Below are 26,229 nucleotides of genomic sequence, written 5' to 3'. Positions count from 1 at the left end.
TATCTCTCCCATCAATATTCACTCAAAAGGGAAAGAGAGAAACAGTCCTTAGGAAGATGGAGCAAAACTGAGAAGAATGATTACATGACACACCGTACTCCAAGCTTCTACGTGGGCATGTGCGAATTCTGACATATTTAAAAAATTTAAAGCATTTTTTTCTGTTGTGGGAGTACATGGAAGATAGCTGAGCAACTGTTGTAAAACAAAAACTGAAATTAAAAAAGTTGTCAGATGCACTGGATTTGCTATCCTCCCAAAGAAGAAAAAGAAACCTCAAGGCAAGTAATTGAAGAATAAGTCAGTAAGATAAATTACAAGGTTTGATGGTTATGATTAAGATGGGTTTTTTTTGTTTAGATTGGGAGAATTGTGGTGAGTCTTTTCCCCTATTAGTTATTTATAGCCAACCACCTATTTTATCTCATGCAGGGGTGAAAACAAGGGTGTACAGTGTCTCATTGGTTCTGAAAAGCCTAATGAGCTGCTACAAATGCCTCAGACGGTTTTCTCAGACCTAGAATAGAATGTGTGAAAACTAAAAAAAAACTTTAACAAGCATGTTTATTTTACAGAGTTTGACAGACATGCTGCATTCACATTTGTGAGCTGCAGAAGGTTTGAAAGTATAGGCAGCAATGGACAACACAGGTACATTTACTTAATTTAAAACATTCTTCAGACAGGCTTTTGGGGTCTCTTGGATTATAAAACTTCTTTCCAACAGACCACCATATGCTATCAACATTATGATCTAATTTTATAGCAGGAAAATGCTGCTTATCAATACCTGACAGCCTTGCTCACAGACATCTGCAGAAAATCAGATGCTTGCAGATTTACATTGCCATATGTGGCTTTTAAGACAAATCACAAATATAAATTCAGAGAAAAATTTACCTGCATCAATCAAGTGGGTCTTTTTTTCATTATTGTTGATATTGCTATTATTAGATTTGCTCTTCTGGACAAAACACGACAAAACCAATCTAAGCTTTGTCTGCTTGATACAGAAAAATGAAACATGAATTAAGAATCCTAAATTCTATTAATGATAATATCTACCAGGACCCAGTTAAAAGATGCCAAGGTATGTTAGTCAGAATGAATGACAAATGAGTTATATGACAATGGATTACATATGGTATTCAGCTTTTCAAATTAAAAAGTGTACTGTGACGCCATCAGGCTATTTTTATAGAGGGCTGTTAGATTAGGTTATATTCCTGACTATGAAATCTAAAATAAGCAAAGCAAGAATGGGTCCCCTTAAGAATTAAAATGTTTAAAGAGAAATATAATGCATGAAAACTACTGTGCTCTAGATTGTGATATCAATCCATGTTCTCCCTTACTTTAGCATTTTGTTATGCACTGATATAAACTGTAAATAATATGTAACAGCTCTCTCTTAATTTTGTATTTGTCATAATACTAAAGGGAAAAAGTTTTAATAAGCTCTAAAGGTTTTACTTCTTTTTTTACAGGGAGTTGTACATGGTTGGTTGTGTTCTGTTTGAGGGATGGGGTTTGTGGGAAATTTTGGGTTATTTTTTGTTTGCTTGTTGTTTGGGTTTTTCTGGTTGTTCTTTTTATTGACTCAGCAAGACCAGGAAAAGGAGGAACACGAAAGGAAAAGGAGGAACTAAAATTCAGTGAACCAACAGGTGAAACCCTGTACATCACCTGTCACAGTGAAATGACGACCCCATGCCAATAAAAGACACACAAGTAGAGATGGATGCAAGAGTAAGTAGTAAAGTAACTGACAGGTTTAGTGACGTGACTTTGTTCTTCTACATAGCTCAGAACTTGAGTTCACTCACACTTTTTCTCAAGTCTTTCAAAATGGCTCAAATTTGCTGCCCTACTTAAACTTAAAAATTAGAAAAAAAAAAAAAAACAAACCCAAACCCTACCACACCTGTCCTGACAACAAATCATTTCTGAAAAAGAAAATCACAGACTTCATTTCATTAGTAGGTGGTTCAAGCAATGCTCATGACAGAGATCAAATTAAATTCTCAACTAATATGTGACTTGAGCCACTCAAAATCCTTAACTCCTTCAGCAACTATTGAGATATTTAAACAATATGGAGGTCTTTTAATGAACATCACAGATGAGCAGGCATTCTCTGCCATTTCCACTATCCAGATGTCCTTAAATGGTACACAATAAAACATTCATAAATAGATCTAACTAAAAAAAAAAAAAAACAGAATGCCTTTTTTCCTGAAAAAAAGAAAAAATAGGGGACTCCTTTTCCCTAAAAAAACCCTTTAATTTTTACTTTTTCAGCCCCTCCAATTTCACATGTGTGCTCTGTGACAATACTCTGTTAAGACTGAAGGGTTCTTCCTTCCTAGACTGATCTTCCTAGTAATACAAAGACCAAAATATACCAACCATTTGTAGATGAAGGGCTGTAATTTCTGCATGTCAGATATAATAACGGAATCTAGAGATTCACTACCATTTCTCTCATTAATGAGCAAACTCTCAGAAAGCAAAAACCACAGAGAAGCAAGATAATGTAATAGGTATTTCAATTATTCAGGCAGCTACAGAGGGTCATTTTCAATGAAAGATTTCAGGAACCAAAATTTATTTTTAACATTAGATTAGGTACATATTAAAAGTCATGCTCTCTTCTCTTTTTCTATCATGACTTTTAAAAGGTAATGGGAAATATGACAGAAAGAAGAAGAAAAGGAAAACAAAATATTTCCAACTTTCACCTTGTCTTGCCTTCTTTCGTGCTTCTCTTAGGAGACTCCCTGCAGCCATCAAAGATTTTTCAAAACATACCTCTTTCTTCTCTGGACTAAGCATGCCATCCAGATGTATGCCTTAGAACAGACTCACTACTTGGAAGGATTCACTGGGATACACAAAACATTCCTAAGCAAAGAGTTTGGATGTTTTCAGAGAGCAAGCCTGTTTCAGTTTCAAATTAGTTTTTATGCCAAATCTGGGAGTAAGGGAGTAGATGGGGGTGAATGTGTCAAAATATAAACCTCCAGATTTCATTCAGCCCAACCAATTAATTAAAATACCAGTAAAAGACGCACAACAAAATGGAAGAGCTTTCTATGAAGGTGAAAAAGAGACAGTTAAGTTCCACACTCCAGTTCCATTCCTAAATACTTCATGTGAAAATGTGTGAAGTCAGAAAAACTTTACTTAAGTGCAACTAAACAAAGATGACATTGTCTTCTCTTGCAACAAGGAAAAGGTGAAAGCAGAACTATTTCTAGGCTAACTCTTAAAATAAGGAAGCACACCAGTGTCCTAGTGGCAGCCAAAATCAGTGGGAGGAGGCATGGCCAAGACACTGTGCAACTCAATGCCATCTTATGTTACAGCAAGGGGCAAGGGAAAGGGAAGAAGGAGGGTTTTTACCAGGAGCAAGCACGGGGTACGGTGCCGCTGGTTGTGGACACATCACGTCCCATCAGGCTTTGGTGATTTATTTCTGCATATAAATCCCCCTCTCTTTGTACACTTTTGCTAATTGTATTGTTGATGCTGCTGTTTATTTTCTTATCTCGTTGTTTTCAGTAAATTGTTCTTATGTCAACCTGTAATCTTTACCTTTTTGTATCTTCAGTTCTCAACTCCAACCCCAGAGTTGCAAGATGGCCAGAAAGGTCTCAGCTGCCAGTGAGGCGAGCCTCTGGTCACATAAAACATGCTCACCAAAACCTGACCTTACACGACCACAGCTGGCAGCACCCCACCCCAACCACTCCACCAACCAGTCTTGCTCCCAACCAGATTCCATGCCTTTCCTTCCCTTTCCCCACCCCTAACTACAATGTAGGACAGCATCGAATAACACAATGTCTTGGCCATGCCCCCTCCCAGTGATCTGGATGACAACTAGGACAAAAACATACAAATATGACAACAGGGGCACAAAATGGCAAGAGTTTCCATGATGGGAGAAATTCATATCCCACTCTGCAGCTAAAAGCTCTCTCTCTCCTCTAAGTGGAATTTGCATGTCAAAAATGTCTCATTGAAAAACCAAAACCACAGAAATTCAGACATCTTCATTGTCAGGCATTTATGAGCATCATTACAGGATGATTCTTAAGACAACAACTAAGTGATGCAGGGAAGGTAATTTTATTTGCATGAGATCCTTCAGGAACAAGGAAGGAAAGGTACTACACAGCGCTTTGGGAAAGAATTAGAAGAGGACAGGTCTTGTTACCCTATCCTTTACAGGTGGCTGTAATAAAGACTTCATAATCAAGGCTTCTATACCAATTTTAAACTAATGTATAAAATATCAAGATAGTCCAATCTCCTACAAGCATTCAACCTGCTTCTTTGGAAGTAAGGCATTTGACACCACGGAAAAACAAACCAGATTATTTCTTCATTGGGCCATTAATAGCCCTAATACGGTGTTTGAGAACCACAGATTCATTATATTTATGTGAACACTAAGCCACATAGAAGTAACCTTTCAAAAAAGACTCTTTACACTGAAGCATAAAGAACCTTTGGAAGCTATCAAAAAGGAGAAAGGAAGCCAAATCACATGATAGATTTTAAGAGTAGGAGAATTAGTAAATGCCAGTGAACAAAATCTCATTGTAGATAGAGCTTTCTTCATTCACTCAAGTACAATTCAACACTTACAGAACATATTTATAGGAATTCTCTCACTTTGTTTTAGAAATGCACAGATGCAAGAGCAAACATATTTTTATGCATAATGCTTTCCTTCATCGTGCACCTAAAAAATAAAGAAACCTGTAGGATCTGAAGACTTTCCTTTATTCTTTGATCCTAAAAGAAGTTGTTTATTTTTGCAACCATCAAAGAAATACTATATAAGTGCAGGACAATACAATGAGAAAAAAAAAAAGAATCCATAGATATTCCCTATCTCGATTGCTACAAATAACATTTCCTTAGACCATCTGTTCCTCTTTAGGTATAAAGGCTTCTAAAACAGATTAAGATATTAAACAATCATCCTGCAGAAAAGTTTCCTGTTGCTAAGAAACGGGAAGTAAAATCATATAGCAAAGGTCAGCTATTACTGAATTGATTCAGGCTGATAACATTTTTGACCCAAATTGACATATTTCCTAAGGAATCAAATATACTGTTTGTTTAGGCTGGACTGTTTCCATATTCTGCTTAGATTTTTTACATTTGCATGGAGATGATGAGGAAACGTATAATGGTGTTCAGTGAACAGTGACAGCAATGCTGCTTTGGTTAGGCAAATCAGCAGGGAATTAAGAGTACATGTTCTTGAGGAGTTCAAAAATTCATCACATTTTGTATAACCTTTAATTTCTGACAGTTTTTTCATTATGCAGACTTTAGTTCTAGGTTTAAATCAAAGGTCAAGGCTTCTAACACACCCCTTCTTCCAACAGGCAAATTAAAGACAAGCGTTTCACTTCTACAAGCATGAAATAAGGCATTATTCTCTTGCTACTCCAAGCTCATTGATTCAGCTGCACTCCCCCTTAGAAATTAAGAAATCCAAACCATCTCTATACCAAATAAAATCCAAAAATGTATTATTAAAATTAAATTACTGCATGGCCTCCAGTTGTGCAACTTCAAAAAGAGCACACAGAACAAGCCACAGATTTGCTACATAAACATGTAGCAAAAGAAATCTTTAACACTGAGTAAGCTAGTATCATTATCCATGAAGTTTTTTTTTTTTTTTCAAAAAGCCAAACTAAAACATCATCATTACTTTAAGAGCTTCCAAGAGAACAAGATAAGGGAATTTTGAAGCTTTGTTTTAAAAGTATTGTTCTTCCCTAGCAAAGCTGTAGAGACACATGGAAGCAATCAGGAATTTTGTTGTTTCTCCTTCTACTCTCCCTACAGGTGTGCATAGCTCTCATCAAGTAGTACATCCAAGAATTCCAGCCCCTGCTTCACTCTAGGGAGTTAATCACGCTACATACAAGGCCCTGGAAAACCACATGGTTCCAGGCACAAAAAGTACTGTGTTACAGTCTACTGAACATTAAAAAAAGATACAAACCGAACATGTAAACTGCAATACATCCTACAAATAACCTAAACAGATCTGCTAGGCAGTTAAGCTTGTCTGTCCCCTACGCAGTGTTTCCCACTGGTTTGTTGTGTACACTTCAACATACACTGACTACAACGCGTGCTCAAGCACAGAACTACAAATGTTTGTCTTGATGCCTACATCTCTCAGTCTGAAAAGGCAGTTCCCAAAATTATAGCAAATACCACACTTGTGGCTCTTGTAAAATACCTCTTGCTTACCAAGCTTGTATCTGACGTAACTGCCTGAACTCTATAAAAATAGTTTCCTCTTGCTGCCTCCTATTTGTTCTCTGTATTTTCTACTTATTAACTCCCCTGAAGGTAACAGCAGTGATAACATACCTTTTAAGAAAAAAGGGAACCCGACAGTGACAATGCCACACATCAGTGCTGAAATAGCCAAGGATAAAAAAAGGTCAAACTGCCTCCTGCACGCCCACGGTTTCCTAATGACATCAAAAGATGCTGGTATCTTTAGAGATCCTGTATATGCATTCAAAAATGCTTGTATTAAAATTAATTTTTACTAATTTACTATTATTGATAATGTTGAGATATATGTATGTTAAAAAAAAAATATATTAAAAAGAAATTGTCTAAGTAATACATGAAGTTTAGTAATAGACATTGTCCAGTGTTTTTCCTTCCCCTCTGACCCATTCTTCAATTATGGTTTACATTTTAGCACTCTGGTAATACAGAATTTCTAAACTATAAATTAGTTCAAGATGTTTCTTCCTTTGACATCTTCTAACACTACCAACAGTTCTCACTTTGACAATGAAATTGAAGTCTGTTCCAGTCTATAACTGGACAGTGGTTTCATGTCAGCATGAAACTGGTAATAGGGAAAGTTACCACACCAAAAATCTACATCAGTTCTTATAAAAGGGGAAAGTATTAATTTGAAAATATCCCACTCATGCTCACCCTTCCAGAGATTTCATTCACTCCCAATCCCAAACTCACCTACACACAAGCGACAAATCTGTCCAAGTGGTTTTGCCAGGATCACTTGTATGTGACAAAAAGGACAAGAGGCACCAGCTAACAAGTCCTCATTATTGGAGGACTGCCTTTCTTCTACTGGAGTTTCTAGGTTTCTTGTCAACTGGCAACAATAAACTACAGACCTATATAGCTTATAGGAGCCATTGTGGGGTGGTCCTCCACACTAGAACCTTACTTATCTCAGTCACCACAAATTTTAAGCCAGGCTGTTTTCCTTAATTTGTTGGGCAGGTGGGAGAAGTAGTAGCACACATAATAAGTTTTCACTGACAAATTATCAGCTCTTTCAGACAGCAGGCATCCTGGTCTTGACGTAAGCATTGCTCACTCTTACTCCTGACAATAGTGTCCTCTGAGCTGCATTTTTGAAGAGCTAATCTTCATTATCACAGGTCTTTCTTTTAACCCTTCTGCTGTTTCTGGTGGTTAAAGACACCTTTTGTACTTCATTCATACCAACCCTAATATTTGTACTACAGCTTTCTAGAAAAGATTGACGAAGTTAAGCCAAGTCATCACAAACAGCAGCAATTGTCATTACTGGAAATCACAGCAAAGAAGCCAAAAGCTGATGAGTATCAAAAGATCTGTACAACACTCTCAGGTACATGATGTGATTCTTGGGGGTGTCCTGCACAGGTTGGTTTAAGCTCTGTTTTCTGAATATCCATCTGCAAAGAGCATTCCCCATTATCCAATAAATCACAGGTTTTAGTCTTTCATAATGACAAGGTACCAAACGGATAGGTTTCCAAGGGATAATTAAATACCAACATATAGTATCTTTATGGATAACAGCTTACAATTTTCTTCATAAAGGAAAATTTTTCTTCATAATACTTTTACTTCCTGCATTTGCCTCCTCTGTCTTGATTTTGGCTATGGACCAGAGAGCACACCATGTGCTCAGAACTTTCCACAATACCAATACAGATATGCAGCTACAGAATCCTCTTCCATAAAGAAAATGGTTTTGGCATCTGTGCAACAACTGTTTATCAACTGCACATATTCCAACAGCTAAGAAGCTTCTCACTTAATGCTTTCCACTGAGAACTCAAGTTCTCAACAAAAAAAATTCTCTACTATACAATACATAAACTAAAAAAAATTAGGAAAGATGACCCACTATGAAGGAAGATGTTTTCTAAGGCAAAGTAACTGGAGAAAGCTTAAATAAGAAACTGAAGGCACAAGTGGATAAGTCTCAATGAACATCAAATTGATTCCAAACTCCTCTCATAAGCAAATAAATGCTGATGTGCAGAATGTGGATTAGAACACTTTTAGTCAGGCCTTTCAAAAAATTTTTAAGTTAACCATTTGTAATTACCTTCTTCACAAGCTATGGTGCCAATCAAACAATTTCCAACCTAAACATAAAACTATTCAAGGCATTTTTTTGTTCCAGAACATTCCCTAATGGGAATCAAGCAATATTTCCAGTCAGATATGCCCACTATTGTCAAATGTTTTGCGACCTGAAATGGCCTCTGTTATTTCCAAGTATTTGCAGTACCTGGCAGTTCTGCAATCCTTATAACATTTGTCATAGGACAAAACACAAAGCCTAAGCTTAAAATGCAGACTGAAAGCCAGAAAAAATGGCTTGATTTCTAACAGTCTGAGTATTATGCCAAAAATAAGCAGTCACTTAGTTCAACTTTAACACTGTCAAAACCAAATCCTGCTTAACATTGTTATAATGAGAGCTGTGGCAGAATATTCACTTTCTAGCATCACAAAGGTCGAGATAGGAAACATTCAAATCATGTCCTGTAAGAAGCGTGGTGCTTGTGCCTGTTTATTCCAGACTCAAAGCTGAAGTAGGTGTTTGTCTGCTGAGGATGCTACGTTTGTCCAAGTAACCACTTATAGCACTGACTGAGACTTGTACTCTCCTATGGAGCATGACACCCTTGCCCCAGTTTGTTACCTACTATCCTATAATTTCTGTTGTACGTGGTACTGATACAGTAGCTGTATGACAGATGGGATAACTGCCACCTAATTGAAAAAAATGGAAAACATGGTCTTTGTTGCTCCAGCATTAAAAAAAATGATCCACCATTTAGTTATTTTACATTTCTTGCCTATGAGAAAGACCAACCCCAACCCCCACCCTCCCCTCCCCCCCTCCACCCAGGACTAATTGAGAACAACTACTTTCATTTTGCCAAGGTAAAAAAAAATTATATTCATGATCACAACCGAAGTTCCCAGTACAAGTGAAGATAATTTGCAGGTTTGTTTGTAATCCCACACCTACTGCTTAACAGTAAATTTGTCAAGGGTGTCTATCTGGATATTTAATTATTTGGATTAAACTCTTAGGACTATTGAGATTTTGAGGCCCCTCTGCAGTCTTCTTATTGGCTGTATGAGCAGTTGAACTTAGAAAATAATAGATATGTGCTGTGGGAAAGCTATAGAGACAGCATTGACTTCTATCTCCAGGTACGTCATCTCATCTCATTCTAGACACAAACACAGAGGACAGGCGATACCACTGTCACAGACTGAACAAACTTGATAACCATTTAAAATGCAAAAATGGAAGTGTAGCAGCTGTGTTTGACAAGGAACCCTCACCCCTGCAAGGCAAAATGTTGCATTTAATTGCAATCTGATTTTATACTTGAAAGATGCATCTTTTTCACTCAGATAAAGTCCTTGCTGGAACAGATATAGTCACAAATATTTTATATGCCTGTCTACTCCTAGATTTCTACAGCTGGGAGAAAAATTCCAGCAGTTAAACCAGCGATATTTCTGATCACAGCAATGGCTGAGGTTCACTTCAGTTTAGCACATGCCTCTCCATTTCACAAAAGACATCTACATAGACAAGTACACACAACTGCTCCAGAACCAGCACTAGCTGTGTTTCATTTAGTCAGGCTTGTGAAAAAGAACCAAAAAATTAAGTCATGCTTACACTACCAGAGCATTATATAGCTTTTGGACTTTAGAAAGGACACAGACAGCTCTGAATGCAGGGAGGAGGACAACGTGTTAAACTAGACAGGTATTAAAATAAGGTAGAGATCTGAAATATTTGACCATGTTAAGAGAATGCACTCTTGGATGTTAAAATTATAATCTGCTTTTCTTCACTGGTTTCTGTTCCTCTTTCTTCTCCTCCCTACCCCCATTCTTCTTTTTTCTCTGCAAGCCTTATGATTTGTTAAGTTTTTCTGGGGATTGTTTGTTGTTTGGTTGAGGGTTTTTTAAGTCTTAGAAGAATTAACAGGATGAGAAAACAGCTTTCTGGGAGCTCTACCCAGGATGTTTCCTTGGCCATGAATAACTAACTGATTTTGAAAACAGCACTGCTCTATTTCAGTTGCTGAGCAGGTGGTCCGTTAAATCTTAAAAGTTATGTCTGTTAGTTAAGTGTTCATGTAAATATTTCGTTAAGTTTCCTGGCTTCTAATAAGCATCACTTAACTCTATTTTATGCAACACACGCTGCAGAAATCATCCGACCAAGGGAAGAAAAAAGATGCATGAGATGCAAATAATTGCAGTTGGGGGGGGGGGGGGGGAGGGGGTGGCAATATCAAAGGTAAAAAAGAACACGAATTCTAAGTTAAATGTGCCTGATTAGGGAAGATACATCTTGTTTCATCTCATAGCCTAGGCAAATAAGCTCACATTATCCCTATGTTCTCTTTCTTATAATCTCATTCAATTATCTTCAAAAATCTTCCCTAAAAAAAATTACTTTAAGTAGCTTAAGGAAGCCCAGCATATGTTTTTTTCCACAACACCTTACCATAAATTATTTCTATAACATATATTGTCATCACAAAAAATTATTAATCAATTTGCATTGCAAAAGCAATGAAGATAAAAGGTCTTAACCATAAGCAACTTTTAGCTGTTGAGATGTTAACAGTCACTCCATTTCAATTTCTGTAAAGCTGAGGGATCCCATAAGGTTCACTGCTGCTCTCCCAGAATACTACTACTTAAACACTACCAGAACTTCCTACTTTCTCTGTCAATTTTGCAAGCCATCATGTTTTATTTCCTGGCATTGCCCCCTTGGCAATTGATTTAAATAATCTCTAGATGCAACTAACACACAGGATATTAATTCTACTTTGAACAGCATTTTTATTCCCATTTTTATTTTTTTTAGCATTGAGAAAGGACACCTTTCCCTCAGAATTTTAATGATCATGTTCTCAGATGTCTCTTATTTTATTTGTTCCTTCATGAAACAGAAAACCTATCTTATTATTAGCCTAAAAAGCAACATGGCCTGTCACAATTCTTACCAGTTTGTCAGCGTAGAAGAGTGTAATTCACTGGCCTTGCAATAACCAAGTTTTCTACACTTCAAAAGTATTATTGTAGAGATGATGAGGCAAAAAAGCTGTAATTTAGAGATCCAAAATTCAATTCTTATTTAACTAAAGGTGAAATGGAAAAGTAATATCTGGCAAAAAATAAATCTGGTTTTCCATTTCTAGTAAAGCTTCTGCATTCTCTCTGTGCATTGAAAGTAATGCAGCAAGAACTGTGAGGCTTGCACAAGGAATTGCAGCCACTGTAAAGCATGAAGCACCATTATGGAACTGCACAGCCAACACAGCAGTAAGGCATGGACAAACTTCCAGCTCTGGGATGACTGTTCCAAGGGAATAACAGCAAAATTCATACAGCTGCAGTCCTACACAGACCACAACAGCACAGAATAAAGCAGAAACGGAACTGGAGTAAGCTTTGCACTACTCCCCAGCAATATTTAAGTAGGAAGATAGGACTGAGGCTAAATCATTACAGGTGAGAGGAGAATTCTCTTTTATGAACCTGCTAAACCAAAAGGTACTTATTGTAATATAGCATCATTTCCTGAATAATACTGAACATTACTAAATGTAGACAGGATACCTGGCTCAGAAATATCTCCAGACACTAGCAGGTAGAGATGGTAGAGTCTCAACAGCAAGCAAGCACTTAAAGGCCTTTGGCTTCAGAAGCAATCATCCTATTCTTCTACAGATTAGATCCTGATTTCCAGATTGGGCAGAAAAGGAGAGAATGACACAAAAGAATATAAATCTTTAAACTTAAAAATAAATAAATAAATAAATAAAATCTAAAAAATAAAAAAAATATTAATAAAAATAAATAAAATCTAAAAAAAAAAATAGTTCCAGCTTCAAACAGGACCTATATGGGTAAAGAAGCCATAAGCCATATAATCCACATATTCAGGGTAATATTTAGCTGCCTAACTACAAAAAACATTTTCCTCCATTGTGTATTTAGCATGCACTATAAAATTAGGTTACAGCTCCACAGATAAAAATGTCACATAGCTCTGATTTATCCCCAGCACATCAGAATTCTGAGCAATGGTTCTGTGGAAAAAGGACAGAAAAGTATGGAAAAAGGTATTATATGCAGCTGTAATACATACTCACATACACCAAAGAAACCTGCAGAGTAACTGGGACCTGCTGTAATAGCCAAAGTGGGGAACAGTGCCAATATGTTACTAGCCCTGTGATCAAGAACTCAAATCAACTGGACATTTTGTCTACACTGTTGTCACACTAGCACCTCGATCTAGCAGACACTTGCCTGTCTGCCTTCACATCGCAAATCACAGAAGCAGTCTTGTTCTTCTTAACTAGCTCCTTGTCATCCCCTCTCATTAGTATCCTCATCCAAATCACATTCTACAGATTAATTCTTATTTCATTTTTTAGCATGTCACTTTTCTAGCATAGACTCTGAATATTACCTCTCCATTATACAATCTGACTTCTCAGACTTCAAGCATTCATCTCTTCAGGTTTGTTCCCTTCCATATAATTTTCTTCTCCTTGTTTTGCTTCCTCAGGACTTTTACTTCTAAGCAGCTTTCTCTCCCAGAGCTCCTGGGCAGCAGGCAGTGTCAGTTTGGCTGCTCACATCCTCATCTCCCACAGCCTGAATGACTCACATTTGTGATTTCAGAGTAATTCTCTTTTGGCCCAGCCATTAAATGTTACACAAGCTTCAGCCAATAAAGTCTAAGTCTTCCTAGCACAAAAACAGGTGTTTTTGAGGTCTGCTATTTTCCACAAGCAAATAAATCTTCTGAGGAAGGGGAGAAAATCATTCTTTGGACAAGAATCCATTTATTTTATTTCAAGGCCCCTATACTGAAGCATCAGAGTCTGAGTTTGCAAAAGCATTTGACAGTTATCTTCTGCCCGCCAGCTCAGCTCTCCAACCTTGCTGAAACCTTCAAAAATTTCTACTCAAAAGGCTGTTAGACATCACAGAGAGAGTTTAAAACCCAGCAAAAGTGAAACAATGACCAATGTCATATATCAAGAAGAGCTTACTTTAAATAGATGATTAGAGTAAAAGAAGGTATTCATAATTTATCACATCACACTCCTCAACTATCATTTCAACTATTTCAGAACTTTTACTCAAGAAAGCTCCTTCCTAGCTTTTTTAGCAATTTAAAATTCCTACATGCTGAAATCACCTGAATAGGGGAAATGCTGTTATGTTCAAATTGTTTTCACTTTGTTGTAGCTGTCGCAACTGGTTGTTTCTGTTTGAAAAACCTTTCTCCATACCACCATGGAGAGAGACACACACTTGCTGTCAAATATACTTTCATGGTATTGGTGAATTCACTTTTTTGAACATTGTTTTAGGAAAATACTACAGAAGATAGTGCCCATGCTCCATGAATTCAGTTTCTTGTTCTGACAGGCATCTCATTATCTTTATTGAACCTTCCTCAGAAATTTCTTAGACTTTTTTTAATGCAGCAAGATATGGCTTGATATAAAATTCCTTCAATTGGGAGGTCATTCTCTTGATTAGAAACCTTACTCCAATTTCTAGAATAAATTTATACACATGGTTATTTGCTCTCCTATCAGCATTGTCTTATTCCAGGTAATACTTTCCTTGTGACTATCCCCACACATTTACAGAATACTTACTCTGTAAAATTCATCTTGCCAAAGAAGTCAAGCTTCCAAGTAATGACAGGGTACAAGTCATAAAAGTTTGACAGTGTATTTTGTTTCTTAAAAACAAAATTTATCTTATTTAGAGTTTAGCAATGAAAACAGCTATATAAGCACAGCTGAGGCAAAGAGGCCTTTGATCTGCCACATTTTCTTATAGTACCACTCTCCTTGATAAACTCCTAATACCTTTTTCTAATATTCTTTTACCATTATGCACAGAAATATCCCTTCCTACAAAAGCAGTTTAGGAACTTGAGTAACACTGACGTCAAAACCATAATCCTGCAGTTCCTTGGATTAGTTTTTGCCCCTTTAAAGAAAAAAGCACACTTCCCTGTTAATGCCTAATTAGCTAGACACCTCACTTCACAGCCAATCTGCATTCAAGCTGCACGTTAATTTCCATTTCCATACTGCTATTCCTTTTCCTGTAGGCAACAGGACTCACATGGTGTAAAACATGGCATTCAATTAAGTTTTTAGACAAACTCAGACTTTTAATGTTTCCCATTCCCACTCTGTGAAACCGCTCTGATGAACTTTGTGCTCCTGTCCCCAGTATTCTTTGCAGGGTCTAACTCAGCTTGACAGTCTCTCTGTGCCATACATCCAGAGTAATATTTAGCTGCCTAACTACAGTCCTGCCTGTCTTCAGTCCTAAAGCACCGAAAAATCTAGTTGCAATGATGAACATCATCATTCATGAATTCAAGTGTATCTTAATGGCAGCTTTTCAGAACACACATATGTTTAATCGTGGTTTAAAAAGAAGTAATTATAGATTATAGCAAAGTACAGACTTTAGAAGTCATCTAAGCTCTGAAAGGCATATACACAAATGCTGGTGGCAATTCTGGGAAAAAAAATTAGTTCTATTCCATTAGGTACAACATCATTACAGGCAATCAAAAGCACTCCCTCAGTTTTTGTTTTGTAACAATTACCATTACCTGGATTCCTCACAGATGTTTAAGTAGTGTTGTAACCTGTGCTGTAGCTTATTGCTACGAACTAGTCCTTTAGCTGAACAATATACCCTTTCAAGTTTTAAAACAAAAATTTAACTTGAGTAGATTTCACAGGTCATACATTATATTTCACATTGCACAGCATAAAGTCAAATAAGGAGACAAGAAGGATTACTTTATAACAATCACACAATTTTCATTCCTACATATTATTTATCAAAGAATCTTCATCACAATTTTACTCTTTAAAATTTCCATAGCAAATGAAGATGGTATTATATAGTTAAGACTATATGAGAAAAGCTCATTTGCACCCCAACTACAGAGCACAGAGAGACAGTGACAAGTGAGGAAGCACAAATTATACTTTGCCCATCTTCTTCCAGGCTCACTAGAAGAGCAATCAGTCCATTAAGGGGTTCCCTCTGTGAGGCCAGAGGACCACAAGGCTGCAGAATGACACAAATTAGGGGACAGAAAAGTATGGAAAAAGGTAGGGACACATCCAGAGGCCCCATCCAGACTCTTCTCAGGGCTGTCCCAAGGAGGACCTCAGTCACTGTTCAGTTTTGAACCCATCACAAGTGCTCACAGATGTGAGATGTACTATGAGATGTAAGGGAGGAGCATTTGAGGATTGCACAGGACTTGCTATAAGACCTTGATAGGGAAAACCCAGTGCAAGAATGGATTTACAGGATTTGGGAAAGAACAAGCATGAGGTAACGGAGGAGTAAGTGGATTAAAAGGGGCAATTGCATTCAAATGTTTTGGTGGTTGGTTCAGCTGCCTGGTTGTGCACTGCCCTGATCAGCTTAGCCTGTCATATATGCTTATTAAACCCTTTCCAGCTCTTTTCTGGGTGAGTGGCTCTGCTCATTCTGCATGCATGCACAGGGGTCTGAGTGCAGCAACTTGTGACTGCCAACCACCAGAGAGACTGGGGCGAGTGACTGCAAGTGCCAGCCTGAGCGGGGCGTGGGAACACCTGTCTGCAGTGCAGCACCTGGAGCAGGCATGGGAGCACATTCACTGTGGCAGTGTACTGGGAGGATGTGTTCTGGCTGGAACTGGGAGTGCCACCATTCTCAGCCTGCACAACCGGCCCGACATTTTCCCTTAGAACAGGGAAAGAAAAGGGTTTTGAAAATTTTAACACAGCACATGTTTAAAATAAAATTTTCTTTTCCTGATCCACACACAGTGATCATCATCCTCCATTCCATATCTCAATTCTATTCCTTTTTCCACTCTGGCCATTTCACCCACTTATATCAATCTTCTCTTATCATAAATATTTTCTCTCCTCCTTTTCACTTCTACCCCATACCATCACAGATTTTAGCAGCTTGTTTTCCTTTAGCTTGCTTAGATCTTTCTCCATTTCCAAAAACCTTACCTCTGTCTTTCCCTCCACAAATTTTTTTTACTCTTCCTCTTTAAATTTCTCAACCACCCTTTCAGTAGGAATAAAATCTGCCCCTTTCACATTCTGTCACTTCTCTTCAACATTCTTTCCGCTTGCCAAAACTCCTTCTTTGTAACATTGCCTTCCACTCTCTTTCAAAGCAAAATACATTTATTTGAAGTCCTCTTGTTCATAGTTAAATAAAACACAGCTATTTTCAAACACTTACAGACTGAACAAGGTTTGCATTCGATTTTTTTCACAGGAGAACAGAATAGTCAGCAGACTATTACTACAAATGCTGCTCAAAAGGCACAAAGGAAAAAAAGTTACTCACAAAGTAAGAACCTTACCAAGAAAACACTCAAAAGTTTATCTGTCTCCTGTTTCCTCCTTCCCTCTGAGAGGTTTCAGTACAGAAAATGATCAAATTTAATTTCTCAGGCTTTGCTCTACCATAAGTTGCCCACCTTACCAACTTCAGCATATCCTTATAAAATTGCCGAGTTGAATTCAGTTCTTCACTCTAGCAAGATTTTATCAAAGAGCTTTTATCTTTTTGATGCATTTTGCCTCCAATGGACAGTCAGTCCCTTCCTCCCAGCTCCACATAATACTGCATCCCACTGGCTGTGAAGACCAGCATTTGAGAAGCATGTGGAGGTGGCATTAATTTGGCCTTTTCGCACGTATGTCATCTTCCAGCCAACACCTCATATCATCTCTTAGGACTTCCACTAAACAAAGGCACTGATGTTACTATTTGATTTTTAAAGAGGTACTACACAAACAAGGAAATTTCACAGTAAACATTTTCAATCCTCTAGAGAGTTATGTTTACCAACTTTATGGAAAAGCATCTGTCTCCACAAAAATCCATACCCATCAGCTGGCTATTTAATGGCCATTTACCCACACAGACAGCCAGCACAGACAAGGACAATTTGATACTCTCATTACATAAATAAATTTTCTACAAGACACTGAAATGATTAGTACTCACCAGAGAAACAACTCAGTAGCGTTGGCTGACCTGTGCTTGGCTGAACTTGGCAGACAGATTTTAAAGAGATCACACTACTGTGAGGAGATAGTGGACATCTTTTGAAGTCAGCACTCAGAAGCCATGCTTTAGGTTTCTCTCCAAAGAAGCAGCACAGACCCTCAGAGCCTAAAGCAGCAGGGAGGTACAGCAGCCCATTTTTCACCACAGGCCAAGAGAGCAATGTGCCTGCATTCACAGATTACACTGCAAGGACTGATGCCAGTTTCACATTCTAGAAATGTTGAAGCACAGGTCTTCCCTTGAGAACCATAATCATCCCTTTCTGATGATGACCCAAGACCAGGGAAGCATGGTTAGATTTCATTCTGTTACACACTCCTTTGTGCTATTGTGCAGAACTTGCACTCTTCAGCCTAACTCTGAGCAAGGGTTTTTCCTTATTTCCTTACTCCAGTCAATGGCTCCCTTTGTACTCGGCCAAGCCCAAAAATCAGAGATCCGGAGCTCAGCCCATGTCCTTTTGCTACAGAAAAAGGTACCAACTCACCGTTGCCTACACCAGGATTAATTCTGCATTCCATGTTATTCTCCCAGTCTCCTTTCATCACACTTAAGTCCTACAATGTCTTACATCAAACAAAACTTTGACCACATAGAATCATAGAATATCCTGAGTTGGAAGGGACACATAGGGATCATCAAGTCCAACTTCTATCTCTGCATAGGACACCCCAAGAGTCACACCATGTGCCTAAGAGCCCTGGCAGGCCTGGTGCTGTGACTGCTTTTCTGGGAAGCCTATTCCCAACCACTGTGTCCAACCACCATCTGGGTGAAAAAATCTTCTAATATCCAAGCTAAACCTCCCCTGACACAGCTGTAAGCCATTCCCTTAGGTCCTGTCACTGGTCTCAATGCCTGACCCTCACTCTGCTTCCTATATTGAGGAAGTTTTAGAAAGCATGTAACCCATGCACACCCCTGTCCTGGCAGAAAATAGCTCCAAAAGTTCACTTTCCCACTGGCTAGAAATCTTATGATAGTCCCTACTTTGTTACTACTTTATCTCATGCCAAAATTTTGTCCCTTAGGTTAGGTATGTATTTAACTTGGTTCATGTTGTATCAGTTTAACTTCCGAAGCAGTGTATTAATAAATGGCTTCTACTTTGAACTTCTCCTCCATGATAAACAAGTCCCTTTGTTCTTTAACCTCATTGGTACTTTTTTTTTTCCCCATCTGGAAAAGACTTCAGAGAAGACAATCTTGGGGAAAGGAGAGAGAAACCTATCTTCTATGAGACCCACAGTCATCAAGCCATCACAGCATAAACTACACTCCATGAAATCTAAGGAAGTTCCTCCCATGACAGCAAAGATGGCCTGGTCTCCCCTCATTGTGCTTTTGTTTGGAATGTCTTCTCTGCTTCAGAGAGCTAACAGGCAGAACCTGAAAAATTTGGATTAGTAAACTACTGACGTCAAAAACATTTTCACTCAATGACCCAGCATAACCAAAACAACTCTGACAGGCACAGAAGCTGCCCCCTGCATCTCCTCACCGGCAGACCTAACTATACAATGCCACAATTATTACATTTCTACAAGTTCTTGAAGAACTTGGTGCCATTTCCCTTCTCCAGCAGGTCCCTCCCTAGAGCTGTGTAACATAGTGTGAAATAAAAAAAAATAATGTAATACAAGGGAGCAGTTAATTGTAATACTTCTGAAGATATGAAAAAATAGATAAACTGTTCCTATAAGAAAAACAAAAATCCTTACAGGAAATCAGACAGTGACTATTACCTTTTTAAAGAACTTCATTTTGCAATGAAGATAAACAGGCAAGGACAAGTATCATTCCAAATTGCAAAAACAAGCCTCTGGTTTTCAGACTGGGACACTCACTTACTAAATAGCTTAGAAGTAATTAAACTTCTCAGTGTTCTAAAGTAGTTTTTGAAGTACATTGCCCACTATTTTGATAAAATTAAATTGAACACAACATACTTGCAGAAACCACATTTGACATTCAATTTTGTCTACCTGAAAGTCAACTTGGAGGTACAAATCGACCAAACTTGGATTTCAATTGCTGGTGGGCAACTGTAGAATGGACAAGCAAATTTAATGGGGCAAAATCCAGGCAGCAACATTAGAACTCCTCCTAAACACAAGGTACTAGAAAAGCTTTTAACACCTTGAAAACCCACTCCTCATGAAAAAACATTAATTTTATAAGATTATAAAAGAGCCATAAATATATTATCATCTTCACTGCAAAACTGGAAACTTTGTTCTTTGATAGTCATCTAGTCTGAAATTAAATTTACAGCCATCCACAGCTCAGCACTGTGAAAGCCTCTCACAATACAGTACAAAATCTATCTTGTACACTTGTCCTAAAACTGCACTAAAACCAACAGGATAGCACTGTGGCAGTACAATCATCCAAAGTGCCTCTGCATCCCAAAAATCATTCCATAGAAGAAAAGTTATAAGCCTTATGGAAATACCCAAAGGAGCAGTGAAATTACACTGAATAATGCAATATTATCAAACTCCCTACTATTTCTACATCATGAAACTCTAATCTATGAGATTTAAGTTTCTGTGCATGCCTGGTTCCCGATGAATTGGGGGGGAGGGGGGGGGAAGGGGGTTAGGCATTGAACCACCAAAATGGCACAGAAAACAACTTAAAGTTCGCTTACTGCTCATTATTGCTTTAAACTGTATCATTAAGTCTACTTTTTAAATAGGTGTTTATCCTTCTTTCCTGAAGAATCTGATATAAATTGCTGTAATATCACACACTTGCCTGGAACAAAATCCCCTTTTCAATTACCAATGAATTGGAAAAATACTACCCAGCAGAAGAGAGATCTTTTTTTCTGGACTGTGATCACTCCGTTCTCTTCAAAGAAATGCACCTCATTAACCCTGATAATTAACAAGGTTATTCTCATCACATTAAAGGTTTAAGTTCCTATATTAAGTCATTATTTGAATTTGCACTGCTATTAAGATGATGAGACTATTCTGGATTTAATTTCATATAACAAGATGTTTCTCTTTACAGATCCTAACTTTTTTTTCAAGTCAAAGCATATAATTTCATTGTCTTGTACGCTACACTGAATCATATAATGAGTTAGGATGGAAGAGACATAGATCCTCTAGTTCCAATCCCATGCCATGGGCAGGGGACAACTAGCACATCTATTGGATTAAGAAATGTATTGCATACATATAAAAAACACTCCAAACAAAATCAAAACTGAAAAAACTAGAAGGGGTAAGGCAGCAATGCAAACAGGTAGCAAAAACAGCAAACAGGCATCTCGCAGCAGCATGGCTCTGGCAGCAGAAACCAGACAGAACTGAAAAGGAAGAAGAGGACCAAAATTACAAGGAGATGTATATGGCTTGGGAAAAGACTACCAGCAGATGCATCTACTCCTAGCTAGACCATTCCAGTAAGACTCCACAGACTAAAGAGACACTTCCAATTCCCATTATGTCCCTCACCACAGCAGAGGGTTTTAAACTAGATGATCCATAAGATCCCTTCCTACCCAAATCATTCCATGATTTCATACTTCCATGTAACAATATATGTTTGTTGCATTTTGCTTTTAGTCCTATGGACAACTGTCTAGCCAGTAAGGCCTTCTAAATATCTATTAAATGCTTTAATTTTTGCACACAGGTATTCCTAGTATGTAAACTTGCTTCTCCCACAAGAGAAAAACCAGTTGTCTAAGTCAGACAGTTATTCTGAGAATATTAAAACTGCAGCAGCCACATATCAACATCCCACAGCAAATATAAAAACACAGATGATGGTTTACCTCATTATCCATGCTGGCACCATATTAGTTCATGAGCCCAGTAGTTAAAAAACATATAGAAAATCATAGTATAGAAAAATTAGCCACAATTACTTAGAGATTTGACTACATAGGTTTCAATGGCAGCATACCTGATGGTATGATGCAGATGCAAGGCACACCTGCACCTTGAATGCAAATATCTAGTGATGACCAATTAACACTGTGATAAATGGAGGTGATTTGTGCTGAATAAGATGTACTATTATCAATAATTTGGGAAAATAATTGGAAAAGTATATGTGATTAGTGTTACGAATTTCTTCGTAACAGAAGATGGATTTCTTCAAGAATACCTGGAAAGCAGGATGCAGGAGTTGGATTCAGCCTTGGGAATGGAGGAAGCCAGGAACTGACTCCCAAACCAAAACCAACTGAAGTTAGAAGACAACTCCCAGAGCAGGATCAACCTTGAATATGAATAAAATTGGGACCACTCCAGATAGGGAACTTAAAATTGTGGTTTTATCTATGAAATAATAAGGCTCAATTGGAACATAATGCATCAAGCTCAATGTGCATGCACAACCTGCCAGGTCATTCAGAGGACAGCTAGAAAGACCTTCGGCCTTCCTCCAAGAAGACCCCTGAAGAGACCAGAAGACCCCATAGCAACAACGGGAGCATGCACCGTGCTCCCATTGAGTAGAGTGATGTAGATTTCAAGAATCAAAAATGGGAGTAGATTTATGGGAACTACTGATGAATATGTACTAGCACACAGTATAAAAGTTGTGTTTGGATCCTTTTTGTACGGCTGGCAAGGTGGGAAGCCCTCCCCATACCCCAATCAGTTTCCCTTATGCTTTACCCAAACTGCTGCCAAATAACTCTTTGTAACCACTTCATGATAGCTAATTGCATTATTATTATTTTATACCCCAATTAGAAATTGCTGCTAAATTTCACTCTTGTGATTTATGAAATTGGACATATGGGATCCCATTCATAATAACCAAAGGTTTTGCAAGGAAGTTTTTTTGCATAGAATTCAATCCCTGTGAAATAATATTAACAGCAATATCCTTTAAATGTCAGAAAAGACAAGAGAACTTTCTATCATAACATGAGTATTATCACAGTGCTGACTCGGTCAAATACTGAAAGCAAACAAGTTCATAGAGTTAAAATCAAGGTCAGCTGTCAGTCTACAGGAGAGTTTCGAGCACTGCGAGCACATGTGCCTTAAAAGGGTGTCATTCATTTAGCTTTGCATTTTCCAGAATTCCATTTTTTACACTTTAAAGCACCAATTCCTAAATCTTGTCACAAGTGCTTAGCAGTGTACAACAAACATTAAACTCTTCCCATAAAGAGTGTCAAGAGTGCTGTGAAATACTCAGAATAAAGACACTGGAAGTCTTATCAGCATAACAACTCCCTCAGGAATTACCAATTTGCAAATCTCTCAAACCCCTAACAGCGTTTTAATACGTTGTCTAAAATATAGCAGTGTAGCCATGTATGAGCCATAGATTGTCCCCCCCTTTTTTTTTTTAAGTCTAATGCAAGTAACTGTTCCTCAGAAGAATGAAGTCTGAAGTATACACATGAGATTAATAGAGGACATAATGGAGGATGATATTTAACCACCATGACAGCTTTATGTAAGTCTGAATGAGACTTCTGGTCAATAATATTAGCAGCAGAGTTTTCACCATTACACGAATCGCCAAAAAGAGCCCTGTAAGTGGTTGGAGCACTGCAAAATCCACCTGAGTGTTCACAGTTTATCCACTTTATCCACATCTTTGTTAGTTAACACATTCGAGTTTTCCTTCTCAAATTGTGATTTTCCTATTGAACCCAATGACCCTTGAACAACAAACGTGAGTTTCACTGCCTTGAACAACAAACATGTGAGTTTCACTGCCATTAGTCAGTTTACTTCCTCACTCTAACATAAGAGAAACATAATCGTCTCATCCCCCACACCCTTGAGAATCAGGGACAGAACCCCAAACAGAAGTGTTTGTTTTTCAACATGAAATACAAAGAGCTTAAAATTACTCATTTTTTCCCTTTTTTTTTAAACAAACATTGAAAATAACCAGAATGGCTTTGGCATTGCTTTAATCAGTTTAAACTGAAAGACAGGAACTCTAATTAAAATCGGGAACTCTAGCTGTAAGAAACAGCTAATTAGCTCCCAACTTTTTAATGAAGTACTGTGGCAGGGTACATATTAGCTGATCAGTATTAAAAAGGAAATGCTTTGCAAGATAAGCTCATTCTCTCAGGTAGTACATCAGTTTGTCTACTTACTTCAGTCCATGCACTGTCAGAGGGATTTAAGAAAACACACAATAACTATCAGATTTACACATCTCCATACACAGTAAGATAAATGAACTTTGCAGTATTTCGAACTGAGAAAGAGAAACACGAGGCAGTTCATTACCTTTCTGCTAGGCAATGAAGACTATTTAAATTGCATTAAAGCATAAGATTGTGTTTCCTTCAATTCGTTCCTGGCCACAACTTGCAAATACAAGAAAGAATAAGACGGGGAAGAAGTGAGAGAAGGCACTTGACGCTTGTGCTCTCAAGAAGTCTGGACAAAATGCATGGATAGGGGAAAAGTGAGAACTGCCAGATTTAGAGGAACCTTGTCCAGAGAGTCTCAGCAAGATACGCCGACAGCAGTGGGAAGATGAACAACTTCGTTCACATTCCCACAGCTTCTACTGTCTCGTTTTGTAAGGACTAGTGCTTCTATCCACCTTCCCACACACAGAGCATCAACTAAACAAGAAATTACTTAAAACATGATTACAAACAAAGACCAAATCCGCCTGCGCTCCCACGCCGGGGTTTTCTAACCTGGGTTCCCTCTTGTCGCGACATGCCACACTTACTCGGAAATCCCTGATCGTTAAAGCGGCATTTAGGGTGGTGCCAAGTGAAGGAGGGTGTGAAATCGCCCGGCAGAGACCGGGGCTAGCCGCGGCCGCCGCTGTCCAAGCGCCAGCCCGACGGAGCTGACGGGAACCTTCACCCGGTGCCCGCACCCGGCACCGGCCGAGCGGACGGCGGCAGCAGCGCCAGCCCGCGCAGGTGCTCTGATGCGCTTCTCCCGCGAAAAACCCCAAAACAAGAAGAACGCCCAAAAAATCAACAAACCAACCAACCGAACAACCAAATCAAATCAGCACTCCACCCCACCGAAAAAAAAGGAATTAAAAAAAAAATTTTAAAAAGGCAACACCCGTCCCCGCCGGGACCCCTCAGGCGCCGAGCCGCCCCCTCGCTCTCACCGGTGTCCGGGCGAGCCCGGGTGCCGCACGGAGCCGCCTGCGGGGCCGGCGGGTCCGGCCGCGCCCCCCGCCCCATCCCGCGCCCGCCCGGCGCGGCACCGCCGCCGCGACACGCCCCCGCCACGCCCCATGACGTCACCCCGGCCCGCCCCGCCGCGCGGGCAGCGGCGGCGGCGCCCTCACGGTGTGACACAGCGAGCGGGATGGCGGTGTGACACTGAGGGGTGTCGGTGTGACACTGAGGGGTGTTGGGGTGTCGGTGTGACACTGAGGGGTGTCGGTGTGACACTGAGGGGTGTTGCGGTGTCGGTGTGACACAGCGAGCGGGGTGTCGGTGTGACACAGCGCGGTGTCGGTGTGACTCTGTGGGGCGTTCGGCCCCTGCCCCGCTCTCTGCTGTCCCTTGAAAATCAGTGTGCTGCCAGCATGGAAACGGTGCCTTGAATCCCCGGGCAAAGGGAGGCATGGGGATTATTTGCATGATTGTTTCTCTCCGCATTAAAAAGCGGAGTGGTCTCCCGGATTCTCCCCTTCCCCTCGGAGGGCTCCGCAGAAATGGCATCTCTCAGCCTTTAGTTCAGCACGGAGAGCAGGCGGGGGACGGGAGGGGGCACAGGACAACATGGATCTCCATCGCTAGGAATCCGCACTGTGCCCAGATTCTCTTTTCACGTTATAAAATAAGACTGAGTTTGAATGTCTTAGACAGCTTAACAAACTAAGGTGCTGAGGCAGCGTTCCAGAGAAGGATTGTCAAAATAAAACAAAATGGAACAATAAGCATAGACCACATTTCCACAATACATCTGGATATTTACCTGTCTTGATACAGGCTTCATCACCAGAATAAACCATTCCAGGTTGATTTAAATAATGCTTTAATGTCTTAAGAGACAGAAATAGCAGAAAAAGGACACACAGCTTTTTTGCTTTTTTTTTTTTTTTTTTTTTTTTTTTTTCCACTAGTTATACTCAATCGACACATCTTGAAATTAAAACCTCAGCCTGAGCTCTGAGCTGCAGTGTGGAGGGAGTGGTAGTACAAGCCTCCGGCTTCTCCAGACAGGTCCACTGAAAAGATTGAAAACCATCAAATCTTTCCATAAGGGCAAGTGTCTAAACAAGCATCACCTTTATCATGATCAAAACATTAAGCAGATACCTCTGTATTGTGGAGCTCATTCAAGCAGATTAAACTACTTTTTTTCTGGGTCATGATGTATGACCTGTAGATCAAAACGTGAGAGGTTTTCTAAAGTTATATCTGCTTGTTATGTATGTCTTCTCATTTTCTGATAAATAATTAAAAGGATAAAAAAGCTGCTCAACATTCTCTCACCTTCTGGCACTAGTTTAAAAATTCTCTTAATTCTCAGCTATACACAGGTACATTCACTCGTTGCAATTTTTATCTTGCCTTTTCATTATTTTTTTCTTATTGAGATTTCACCTATTCAGGCTTCTAACAGCAATTTCTTCATCCTGAAAATAAAATTGAAAATGGAGGTACAGCAACCAGCCTCAGTTACTGTCGTTTTGCCTCACCATCTTAACACACTTTCATGACTGCTCACCACCTCAAAATTACATCACTTCCTCCCTTCCAAAGAAAGTATT

General features: G+C 39.0%; 1 protein-coding gene across 10 annotated transcripts in view; it reads right to left on the bottom strand.

Annotated features, from left to right (window-relative positions):
- The window catches only part of MARCHF1 (membrane associated ring-CH-type finger 1), a 222,783-nt gene extending 198,029 nt beyond the window's left edge, over positions 1–24,754 (bottom strand). For 4 of the 10 annotated variants that reach the window (XM_072928432.1, XM_030271420.4, XM_030271416.4 and 1 more), the window contains exon 1: positions 24,613–24,754. The gene's annotated coding sequence lies outside the window, so the exon portion shown is untranslated. The other 6 variants (XM_072928439.1, XM_072928438.1, XM_072928435.1 and 3 more) reach the window with 3 other exon arrangements.
- Between the last annotated feature and the right edge of the window lie 1,475 nt (positions 24,755–26,229).

This window comes from Taeniopygia guttata, chromosome 4 (genome assembly GCF_048771995.1).
Source record: "Taeniopygia guttata chromosome 4, bTaeGut7.mat, whole genome shotgun sequence".
Lineage (NCBI taxonomy): Eukaryota > Metazoa > Chordata > Aves > Passeriformes > Estrildidae > Taeniopygia > Taeniopygia guttata.
Note: the sequence above shows the minus strand (reverse complement) of the source record. Positions and strands in the feature narration are given on the sequence as shown.